The 12,443-nt window shown below is 36.8% G+C and overlaps 1 protein-coding gene across 30 annotated transcripts in view; it reads left to right on the top strand.

The window, feature by feature from the left end:
• RBFOX1 (RNA binding fox-1 homolog 1) overlaps positions 1 to 12,443 on the top strand; it is a 1,129,454-nt gene that overhangs the window by 907,071 nt on the left and 209,940 nt on the right. The gene's annotated exons all lie outside the window — the stretch shown is intronic.

Raw genomic sequence — 12,443 nt, 5'->3', positions numbered from 1 at the left:
AAGCCTCACCAGCAGAATGAAGGGAATTGCAACTCACAATTTTTTGTGGCAAACATTGACTTCAGGTCAGTGATATGTGAATTTACTCGCTTATTTATTATAGCAGTGATAGATTATTCTCACTTCTACTTAAATTTGACAAGCTGCGCAGTGCTAAACCCTGCTAAAATGGTGCAAAGACCCAATTACATAAACTACAAAGGCATGCAAGAGTAAGCAAAGAAAAAACATATAAAAGGATTAAAGATCAAAAATAGAATGATTGCAGTGAAACTGCATTAGGAGACATCAGGCAGGAAAACATGAAAGAATTAGAGTATGAAGAACAAAGCTTTATAAAGCTTCTGAAAACTGACAAACGTATTTCTAAAATTATTTCTGTTAACTCTTTCTAATGGACTGAAAATAATTTCTTGGGAAACCACATATTTTTCCATGTTGTAATGAACTAAACACTGGAATTGTATTTTTCATGTGTTTTGTTTAGGGAGTTTGGGGTTCTTCTGCAGAGCAGTCGGGGCTGGTTTTAACTGAGGATTTTAAAATCAAGTTGTGTCTTTAATTTTAAATAAAACGCTATTGAAGATTTATGAAGAATTGCAGGGTGGATTTCCCCTAATATATCCTTACAGCATGCCAACCCTCCTAATCCTTCTGTGGCTTTAAACACCACCTTTGTAGCTAATCCTTATTTCCTCCCACAGCCACGTGGTGCTGCGCTGTTTCTAGAGGGGTGACAAAATCATGGCACAACCAGGAATGAACGTGGCATTTGGGCCTTATTTTTCCTCATACAAATGATTGTTGTGTAGAATTCATTTTCTTTGCGCAGGGAACTGGGAGAATGGGATAAATGAAAAATAGCCCGTACAGGAATAAGAGTTAATTCATTGCAATTCCCCCACATTCCTTGGAAGAACTAGATAAAGTGTGGAGTCCTATAGTATTGCTAAGAGGATATCTGTATTTCCCACATACAGGGTTTCTGCTGAAGTTAAGAGAACCAGTTTAGTTACTAATACAGGTCCCCATCACAGCAGCTCCTGATTGTCTTTTAGCATCTAAATGAAAATTGTAAAAGGGCTTTCTTTAGATCAGTCTTTAAAACACTGCGCAACTTGTGTATAAATCACTGTTTGTTGTGTATTTGTGGTCAGCACAGAACTTCATTCCTGCAGCGGTTCATCTGAACTTATTATTCAGGTTTCCATTTCCATGTCCTGGACTAATTTGGGAACGGGTGTGAGTTGTGATTTTTATTCTAATTTTTTTTTTTTTGTAGAAGAAGCATTACCTACTGGTTGAGGGGCTGTGGAGACAGTCCCTGTCTCTTCTCTGGGGTTGTTCTCCATGTAGCTATTGCAGTACAGTTGAAGCCTGGGAGGGATACAAAGCAAGACAGATGGTTTCCCACAGACTTCCCCTCCAGCTCTTTCATCTTTCATCTAACTATTAATTCATCTGTTTGGATGGATACATTCACGCATGGAACCAAGATGAATAATAATGAGATTTTTAATAACTCCCTACATTTGCATTCCTTGTAACTCTTTACATGGTTCTAGCTGATTAAAATGAATCATTTACATAATTAACATATGGTTATAGTGTTGGCTTTAATATGCTGATTATCTCAGTACTTTTGTCTAGAGTCAATTGGATTCAAACTGTAACAATTGTTTGAAGTGAGAATAGTTTATTCCTGTGAGGGTTGGTGAATATTTGCCATGGGGCCTGATTAGAAATAGCACAACTGTCCAAGAAATTCTTTAATGTAAAGCATGTATTAAAAAATAAAAAAAATGTCATCTACATCTGCTGTGTTTAGGTCAGGCCTTAGAAATAGCTTTCTGTGCTTAAGAAGACTTTTGCCATTAGTTCCTTGGTGAGATACTAACACAGTACCAGGCATAGTATTGAGAATTAATCAAGACAAGTGCAGTTCTAATTGTTTCTTAATTTTTCAAGGCCTTTTTTTATTTTTTTTCTTTAAATCAGGTTTAGAAATACTAATACTTATTGTTTATTTATTTATTTATTTTAAAATTACATTGCGGTAGAATTGTGAATTATCATTTTTTTATTACACAAAATGAGTTTCAGTGTTTTTCTGTTCACTGCATTACCCTCCTCTTAGGGTTAAAAGAGGACTAGCTTTCATCTTTGTTATTTTGCTTGTTTTCTCCCAGTATGTATTTGTAGTCACACTGAATTTTAAGAGTTGGTAGAATATTTTCCAATCTTGCTATCACCCTTGGTGGTGTGTTCAGCTTCCTAATGCAGAGGCTGCTGGAAAAGAGAAAAGAATTGTCAGTTTTTGTGGTTAGGTAACTAACACTTGTGTCAATGAATGCTTTTTGAATGTTTGAATATTTGAAGCAAATTTGTGTTAATTGCACTACTGTTGTCCACAATTAGTCTGTGGTAGACATGATTAATTGTAAAGAGCCCTGACATTTATGCATAAAAGGCTTGAGGTCAAACAGAAATGGAGAAAAATGGTTGCTGCAGCATTGGCAGATGGAATGCTAATGCATTTTGACTCGTACTGAGAATAATGATATTTCTACATCAATAGCAAATAATTGTTTTAGAACTGTGGAATATTCTTCTCCTTCCCTTTGCTTTTCTTCCTCTGTTTAACTTCCTTCCATCCCACCCCAGGATGCCACAGTCACCAGTTATTTTTACAGTGCAGCCTTTAATTGGCTTGAATACTGTGTTGTGAGATGCTTTACTGGAAACCTGCACCACAGTGTTAGCTGGGAAAGGCCTCTATTGATTTCCTTTTCTGAGGAAAAGTGTAATGGAAAAATGTTCTGATGAGAGTTATGCGCTTTGAAGGAAGTCTCTTGAATCTCTGTTGGTATATATCCTATAAAAAATGAACTTCCCATGTTCCTGGGACATTACTAACATTTCAGCATGTTTATCATGGTGAGCAGTAAATAATTACCAGATAGAATCTCAATGTTGTAATTTATATCTTAATAGCCCGACAGCCCATGTTCACTGTGTCATGACCAGTTTAGGAGTGTGACCCATAACTGTTTGGGTCCTTTTCCACCACCACAAACACTGTGTGACACTCAGACAGCCCTGCAGTGCTCCCAGTGGGTGGAACTGGAGGACCACAGGGTTCCTCAGGCATTGCTGATCCTAAACCCTGGAACCTGTTGAAAATCAAGAGCCCTTGATGGATCTTCCTTCTTGGAAAGCTGGTTCAGTGACTGTATCTTCACATCCCCCCGGGGCTGGTTGTGCACACAGGGAGTACAACAGTCAATAAATGTGTGTTTACTGGGGCACAGGAGGTTTCTTCGAGCTCCTCAGTGTTTGGGAGGTGACTGATAAGTTGCTTTTGTTAAGACTGACATTAATCTGTCTAATTCTTTAGAAACTATTGATGGGCTCATTAGTCCAGGGAAATTCTGCAGGTTTAGATCCTGAGTGAGCAGAACCCTCAGTATAAAGGCTGAAGGGATAAGGCTTTGCCATAAATTACCAATATTAAAAAAAAACAAAAACCAAAAACTAAACTATTAAGCAAACAGAACTCCCTGCCTTTATTTTGAACATTTTAATAAGTTTCTGATCGTCATGCATTTACTTAAGTAGCATCCATTGAAGACAGGCTAAACCTTTCCTATATCCTTTGTAAGTTTTTATTTGTTTATGTAAAATTTTGCTGCAAGATATGGGATATTCTGCTACTTAATAATTCCCATTTAAAGTGCAAGGAAATTACATTTTCTATTTGTCCTCAAACAAAATGGTTTTTGTTCGGTTTTTGGTTTTTGTTGGTTTTTTTAATGTGAAGCCACTATAATCTATTAAAAAAAGTTTATTTTTCTATTTTTAGCTCTCTAATGGAAGAAATTTTTGTTTATTTACTTATTTGTTTGTCTCAGCTGACCATTTGCAATTGCTTTTTAGCACGTCTTCAAAAGTTAGAGGTAGTGTAAAATGGAAATTATGATGGAATATCATACTGGAAATGTATGATGATATTCAATGAATATTTTTAGGGTGTCAGTTGAGAACTAACTAGTAGTGCTCCTAAAAATGCTGATCTTATCAAGCATCTTTTCAAACTGTGGCCCTGACAACATTGTCAAATGTTCCATGGAGTCATGTAGCCTTTCTAATGCTTTTGGGTAAAAATTGGGTGATGATTGCTTGTGATGGCCTCTAAGAAATGCTGATGGTTCATAATGTTCTTTGCTAAATACTCTGGGACATGGTGTTCTATGAAAATCCCCCAGTGGGTGATATTTCTTATGCAGTAGCTCAGCTCGCTGAATTTGTGCTGTTGCATCAGACCAGAACCAGGTAACAAATGTTTACACCCAACGGAGCCTTATATAACTCTTGCATAATTGTGTTCATAATTTTTTTAACAAACAAACAAAAAACCCCCTCCTTTTCATCACAAAAAGGCAACCTGTAACTAGTTTTAGTTTATTTTTTAGAACCCACAAAAAACAACCTAAATGAGAGAAACCACTTGTGTATATAACCCGAAGGATATGGTCATCTAGAATGACTAAATAAAGTGAAATATTGTGGGGTTTTTTCATGGAGTGCCTTCTGAATTTCTTGGTGGCATTTGGTTCTTCAGCCTCGTTTGCAGGTGGGGTGTTCTTTCAAAGCAGAACGTGTGGTGCTAACGTGCAGCTCCCCTGTAATAAATGCTGGGCTGCAGACAGGAGATGGCCAAAAGAGAATGCCTGGGCAAACCTTAATCTTTAATAAGGTGCAGAGCTAGTCTATAACTGTCAAGGAATGACAGAAGAGCAGTGCTTTCAGCTTGCCTGCTCAGAATAGAAAATGGGGGCCTCTGACAGGCAAGAAAGGCTACTTTATTCTTTATTGGGTTTGGGGCTACTGTTGTGACTGTGTTATTTAGTTATTTGACATTTGTGAGTAGTTGGGGCAAAAGGAAGTCCAGTTATTAATGTGAAAACAAAATACAATATGGATTTTTATGCTGAACTTGCATTGAAGCTTCTTAGTCTTACGCTTGGAAATAAAGCCATACCTGGTGCAAAACGGGTGCTGTTTGTAATATGTGACATTTAATTTGAGGAATATCAGAGACTTCATAAGGTGTATATTTCTTGAGAGATTTAGGTCTGTTTTTAGAGGGATGAAATTAGGATTACTCAGAATTTTTTTGCCTGAAGGCTCAGAAATTTTGAATTTACAGGTTCAATATGGACTTGCATATTAGTAAGTTTAAACAAAATATTGGTCTAAAGACGTGACAATGTACATTCTTTGAGCATATCGCAAACATGCAACAGGTGTGCTGGCAGATAATACACTGCTAAATTACAATTGCAGACTTTCTACAATTTTGAAAACCAAAAATGTTTCTTTATTCGTTTTGAGTTCTTAGTTTGTATGCAAGATAATTGTGTAGAAGTTAAAAGCTCTTTACCTTTAAAATAGCATTGTCATTTTGTCTTTCTTAAAAATATAATGTAGATAAAATAACTGCCAGATGTGGTGATTTGTGGCATCTATGTGGTGTGACCTTTCATTTGAGGTTTTAAGAGCGCTTTGAAACCTCTGTAAAGACCTGGTAAAATGTGAGGTTTGTTCATTATAGAGGTGAACCCACGGAAAATCACTGTCTTTGTGTAGCCCAATTATTTATATGTTGATTTTTTTTCAGCCAAGTTTATGGGGTTTTGTATTTTATTTTTCTAAAATTCTCTCTATGCTTTCAGATATGCATAGTCATAAGTATGCTGAGCAAAACAGTGCCCAAAACAAAACTTGCCCAAACTGCAAACAGTTTTACTCCTACAGAACACCCTGGTCCTTGAGAACATTTCTTTTAAAGGAGTCGCATTCAGAACGTGGAGCTATCTGGGATTTTTTTTTTTTTTTTTAAGGAGTTTCTAGTAGGAAAGTGGTTGCTGGTTTTCAGCCTTTGCATTCATGCTCAGATTTGCAGACTGTCAGCCTACACAACTTTCCAGGAAAGCCCATCCGGGAAGGGACAGCATCTCCCAGTGACAGCTCTGCAGGGCGTGCACGGCTCTGCTCTGGCTCTGCTGCTGCAAAATCATCCAAATGTGGGACACGTGGGGCTCTCACATTCACAATCCTCCTCGTTCTGCAGGAATGACTGGCAAGGCTGTGTGAAATGCAACCAAATTTGCAATAATTCCACTAAAATGACGTAATAGGTGCTGTTAAGAAGAGGTGTTGGTGTATCCTAGGCAGAAACCCACCACTGACTCAAAAGTAACACTGATCCTCAGCTGTGGTTTCTAGGGAAATACTGCACTACAAGGAAAGGGAGGAACATACTACTTTTCCCCTTCTGAATCATCTTTAGCTTTTCTTCTTCTGTGTAGTCTGAAATCACAAATAATAGCTCCACGTTTTGAAAGAAAAGGCAGATGCTAAAAAAATCTTTCCAAACAAGAGTTTTTTTAGAAAACTTCTAGATGGCTTTTGCAAACTAGTTTTTGTATATTTGCTGCATTCATGTTGGGTTTTTTGTGGGTTTTTTTCTTTGTTTGTTTTTCTTGGAACTTGAAACATTTGTCCCCCGTGAGAAAAGTATCTTGCAAGCGTGGTGAGTTTATTCCCTAAAGAGTGATTTTGGACATATTGTTATCTATGTAGTTGTCAGTGGACTTTTCATCTGATCTCCTCATGATATCATTCAGAGAGGGTCACAGCAATGTAAGTGTGGCACTGTGCCAGTGCAGGCAGATGGCACGGGCAGGGAGCCAGGAATGCATGTTGAGGGCAGGAGACTTTTCCAGCAGCCTTGTTTGAAGGTGTGAGCATCTTGGCCCACATGTGGTGTGACTGCACGTACCTGATCCAGTTTTTCTTGACTTGTGCAGCACTCTAAAGGCAATGTTTTATTTTAGGAGAGTCTAGGATGGCCCTCAGATAAACCTCTGCTAAGATCCCTTAGTTTTTCTCTAAAGTCCCAAAGAAGCTCCTGTAGCTCAGCAAAACAGTGAACTAGTTCTCTTTTTTTCTGTTTTATTTTCTTCAGTTGAGTTAAATCAATTTATAAAAGGAGGTTATTTAAATCGGGATAAATAACATTAATTTTAAAGAATTAGTTTTTCTCAAGGTTGTTAAGAGCTAAATATAATACATGAAACTGTGTGTGTTTGTTTGTTTGTTTGTTTGTTTTAACATGGGAATTATAAGGATGTCATTTTCATTATTTCTTAGAGGACTGAAATTCAGTATATTGACCACTGACTTATTGACCTGAATGGGCATTAAAGTTTCTTAACTGAGCCTCAGTTAATTTTCCTTACTCTTGTTTAAAGATTAGAGCAAGTTTCTTTAAGGAAAACATTTTAATACTGTGTAACACGGAATAATTTAATAGCTTCTAAGGGATGTGTGTTTGAGGTTTGAACAAATGCTAGTCAGCCAAGTTTAGTAGAGCAGCCAGGCATGGTTGTATTTTAAATATGTCACTAGTCATCATGGACACTAAAGGTTTGGTAACAACTGCTTTAATAATCTAGTCATTCTGAGGATTATTGCTGTATTTGAAAAGCAGTCATTTGTATCATGTTCCTTTTGTAAGCAGAAGTAGTTTAAAGTAATATCTGAAATTTGAGCTACATTGTGAGGTTTGTCCATGGCTAAAATTGTGTAAGTACTCCAGCAAGTACTGATAGAGCTTTTAAATATCTCTATGCTGACTGTAAAGTCTTAGCAAAAAATAAATAAATAAAATAACAAAAATTTGTTTAAAATCTTACTGTATTAGGTGTCAGGTTTTTTTCTGAAGAGGCACACACATAACAGTTGTTTTTTTTCCCTTGGTCTCATGCTCGTGGATGGGAGTCTGATCCATTCTTGGATGTATTGACTTGAAAACTGTGGGTAAACAAGAGAGTAGTTGTGTGATTGATGAGTGTACAGTGGAAAGCATGAACTGTGCCTGAAGAAAAGCTTTTAAAGTAATTGTATTACTTCCTCTTCTATATGCAAGTTGCATTACGGAGAGAATTGCTTGTTTTCTTGAGTCCATTCCTCTATCACTTGGTATCTCTTCTCAGCTTTTTGTATATGTTAATGCAGTTGAGAAGAAAAAAAGTAATATTTAAGTATTCTAGTTATTTATTTAAGAGCTTTGGTGATACTGTGCCACATCTGACATTACACTGAATTTCACTGTACAATTCGTTCACAGAAAATTGGATTCTTTGAGCAATTCTGTTCTAACAGTTACTAGAAGTACTGAATCAGTCCCTTTCAAAATCTTTAAAAAAAGGGTATGAATGCAGAATAAATTTCAGATAAGAGATGTGATTTCAGTATAGCTCAACTTTTTCTTTTCCATTCAACACATAGGCTAGAATTCCAGAAGGGGCTACTGTAATCATCAAGGCTGACTTTCAGCCTGTAGTAAGGCTTTAGAGTTGATGTGGTTTGTTCCAGCAGCCACACTATAGTATATATTAACCCCTTTTTAAATCAGTGTAGTGCTGGAAATGATGTAATGAACATATGCTTAATACATGTTTCTTGGTGTCTGTGTTGTGTGCAGATTTGTAGGCAAAGAATACACAATTTAAGTTAGGTGTGATCATATTATTATTATGTTTTTTACAATAAAAAAATGTAAATAAATGTAACTGGAAAAACATACTTTCACTATATGGGATTTCTGTTAGAACTTGACTAAATTAAAGAACAATGTTTTGTTAGTGCTGTGTCAGCATCCACTTTGACATGTGTTGATATAAAGACATCTTGTGGTCTGAGTGTACCAATTTGGGTTTTTCAAGGCATAAAGTATGACACTGGTGCTAATGGAGGTGGCATAAAGGTGTCTAACACTGAAAATTCTGTTAGACTGTATTGAACAAAGCCTGTGCAGGAACATCATATGATTATAGCAACCTAGGCAGTGTTTTGCCTGTGATTTCCTGCCGAGATATGTGGCTGGAGACCCACCCTTCCTTCTTCCACCAAACTAAAAAACAAAAGAAAAACTGGGAAAAAAGTGTAGCTTACTTAGGTACAACTGAGAACTGGTCTTTTGACTGCATGAACAGGTTCCCCCAGTTGAGTTTTGCCATCATCACCTACCTTCTTGCATAAAATTGCATTATATGGGATAAAGCTGGATTTGTTGCTAAGTCAAAAGGCTATTGGTAGTGCAGAAACTTGTTGGGGTTCCATAATTCACTTGTGTATTCCAAATTCCCTCAAGGTGATCCCATTCTCTTTGTACCTCCAAGTCCCAAACTTTTGGGCTGATTTGCTGAGGGTTACAAGTTGTTCTTTTTACACAGGCAAAATGTTTGTGCTGACAAGCTGCCTAACACAGATTATGTAGGTGATCTGTTTTAAGAAGCAGGATGTATTATTCCTGGGAGAGAGAAACGTGTTCTCCAACACGTGGGTGCAGGTGCTGGGAGTGCAGATAGAGCATTCTAGGTTGGTAAGAATTTTTCCCCCCAAAATTTAGGTTTTTTTTCTTTGTGTTAAAAAATGTTGAAAGGGAATTTATAACTGTCAGATGAATATTTTAAACAGTTGAATCTCTGTATTTTTTCTGCAAAGATTCATTGTATTGTGTCTTTTCAACTTTCTTGTTTCTTTCCTAACTCTTGCTATGGGAGGAATTTTAACCTTACTTTCCATTCTGGCACAGCACAGAAGTTCAGCTGATTCTGGCATCATCAACTCTACAAATCTAGTGGGGTCTTGGGGACAGAGGTGTGAGAATCTCTCTGGACTATTGGAGTCTTAAAGGAATGGTGAAATTCTGCCCCTTGGGTGGTACTGGGAGAGGGGAGTGAAGCAGCATTAATGGTTCTAGCCAGGCTTATTTTTCACACTTTTAATAGACAGAAAGTGAGCTTCTCAACAGGTCACTCCTAACCACCTCTATGTCATCATCTTCAGAGCATTGGATACTTGGAAACTATATCCTTTTCCCTGTGCATGAGGAAAAGGAGGCAATTTTTTTCCTGTTTTCTTTCTTTTCATTTTCCCCTCTCTCCTGTGGATAGCATGGAAAGCTTTGTTGGGTTAGTGCTCCTGGCAGCACCCAGGGATTGATGTTATCTCTGGAATTGTAATTTGGGGGCCAATATTGTATCACAGCCTCTCCAACATGGAACTGTAAAGGGAATTCCATCCTCCTGGGGACTTGTAGTGATTTCAGCATTTTTACTGTGAATATCCAAAGCCCACTGTACTTCCCTTACACAAGGTGAATGAGTGTCTGTAGGAAAGTATGTATGCAAAAAAACAAACCACTTTAGTCCTGAGTCTAGTCTACAGTCAGTTGTAGTACCTAGAAATGAGGCAAAACCCTTTTTCTGTGGTCCCTGCTCATGTTGAATCTCCCAGCTTCATAGCCAGTTCTCAGAACAGCTTACTACTTAGTTAATATATTTGACCTAATGACCGAATGTGGCAACTTTATGAATTATGTATCAGTCTCTTGGGTACCCAAGTGTGTGCTTTAGTTTTATTAAATCATCTCTGCTTTGATTATCTTTATTAGATCATGCACCAAGTTAATTTCTTCTGAATTTATTGTTCGGACTTCACAATTAAAAGATGCAAATCAAATTGTGTAGTCCCCCAACTGTCTTCATTGTGATATCAATGAGTTTTAGGATTCCAGATAGTATTGAAATGTAACTTTGTTACAATCTAACAATGGAAGATCAGTGTAATACTTGGATTATCAGTTTCTGGAGCCTGTGTGATCTGTTGAGCAGCAGCATATTTCCAGATTCAGTAACATCAGCAGCAGCAGTGATTGAGGAGGTTTTATATATTTCAACTTGCCAATTAGTAATACAGTGATGGCTTTCTAACATGCATAAGTCACAACTCTGCCCCCTTCCTTAACAGGAACATGACAACTCCCTCAATGTAAGAATATCATGATCTTTTAAAAAAGCTCAAGTTGGGCACTTCTGAAGTCTGGGGTTTATCTTCAAACTCATCTGGGAGGTGGATGTCTGAGGTTAGTGAGACACAAGTAGGAAATATCGACAAATACATGGAGAGTGAAGGCTTTGTATGACTTTGATGTTTCTTATGCCCCGCAGAGCTCAGTTGTCTGTATTATTGTTCAGTCCAAACAATCAACAGAAATGCTGCAGCTGAACCCAAGTACAAGCTGCATTTCTTATATTCTCATAAATATTATGAACTTTTGGCAGACGTGCTGTGTCTAAGTCTGCAAGATACAAAAATGGGGACAAACCATCTTTTTTCTTTTTTTTTTTCTTTTTTTTTTTGTGATTGATTTACCATATTTCAATTTTGGAACTCTTTTAAGATTGTGTGTGGAATCATCCAAACTCTATAATCCAGGATAGCAAATAATTCCTTCATGTGCAACAATACTGTTCCAAAAAAAGCAAAATTAAATGATAGATGACCTGTGTTATGCTAATGCCTGAGGCTTTTCAGTGTGCTACAGCAGAGGGTTTCCCCTTCCTGAGTGTTTATTTAAAATAAAATTTAATTTGGCCCATTCATAATTTCTTTATTTTATTAACTGAAAAATAAGTAAATTACTTTGCAAGCCTTTCACTTCTCTGTGTTCCTGCTGCTCCCATCATGGTATTACCACAGTTTCCTTCTGGGGTTTTTATGGGGTTGTGCATGTTCAATTGTTAAAGGGTTAATTTCTTGTGCCTTTAGATTGCAATTTAAATACATTCATGTTTCTTGATTGCAATAATACCCCATTCTTGGTAGAGGAAATTCAAATGTTCTTGGGAGAGATGGATAAACCATTTTCTTTCTATTCCTTGTTAAATTTGTTCCATGCAGCTGTCTTCAGAAATGTACAATTACCATTAAGTAGTTTTCTGGCTGTAAAATGATACTCTATAAAAGGATACTTAGTGTTATTTTTCTTATTTTACAGAGATAAAATTCAATTCTGACCTTTCAATGGATATGTTTATGGTTCAATAGTAAATATTATTGAGGGAGGCACTCCTCTTGTTCCTTTTGAGTCAGTCTGATAAAAACCTTGATTTAGGACAACAGTGCAGGATTTTCTGAGTAATGAAATAGTTGCTGAATAGAGAGACAAAATTTGTTACAAACTCTCAAATTAGGCAGGGATAAATGATGACTGGACTTCTGCAGTCTGAGGAGTTGTCATTTCATTTAAATTCGTGCAGTTGCACCAGTGTCAGTTAAATCTATTCAACATTCCATTCCTGCATGCTTAAATATCTCCTATTTTCTTCTGATTTATCATAGATGTACTCTTGGATGAAGATGATAACTTTTATGCTCCATGTATTATTTTCTATTATGCAGGCTAAAATATTACAATTCCTTCTTCAAAGAAAACAATATATTTGAATGAGAACTAATTACCTCTTTTTTTATTCCAAGTGACAAAAGCTAATACATCACACTTAGCCACTATAAGAACTCCATTTCAG

This window comes from Neopelma chrysocephalum, unplaced genomic scaffold (assembly GCF_003984885.1).
Source record: "Neopelma chrysocephalum unplaced genomic scaffold, ASM398488v2 Primary Assembly neopelma1_65b, whole genome shotgun sequence".
Lineage (NCBI taxonomy): Eukaryota > Metazoa > Chordata > Aves > Passeriformes > Pipridae > Neopelma > Neopelma chrysocephalum.
Note: the sequence above shows the minus strand (reverse complement) of the source record. Positions and strands in the feature narration are given on the sequence as shown.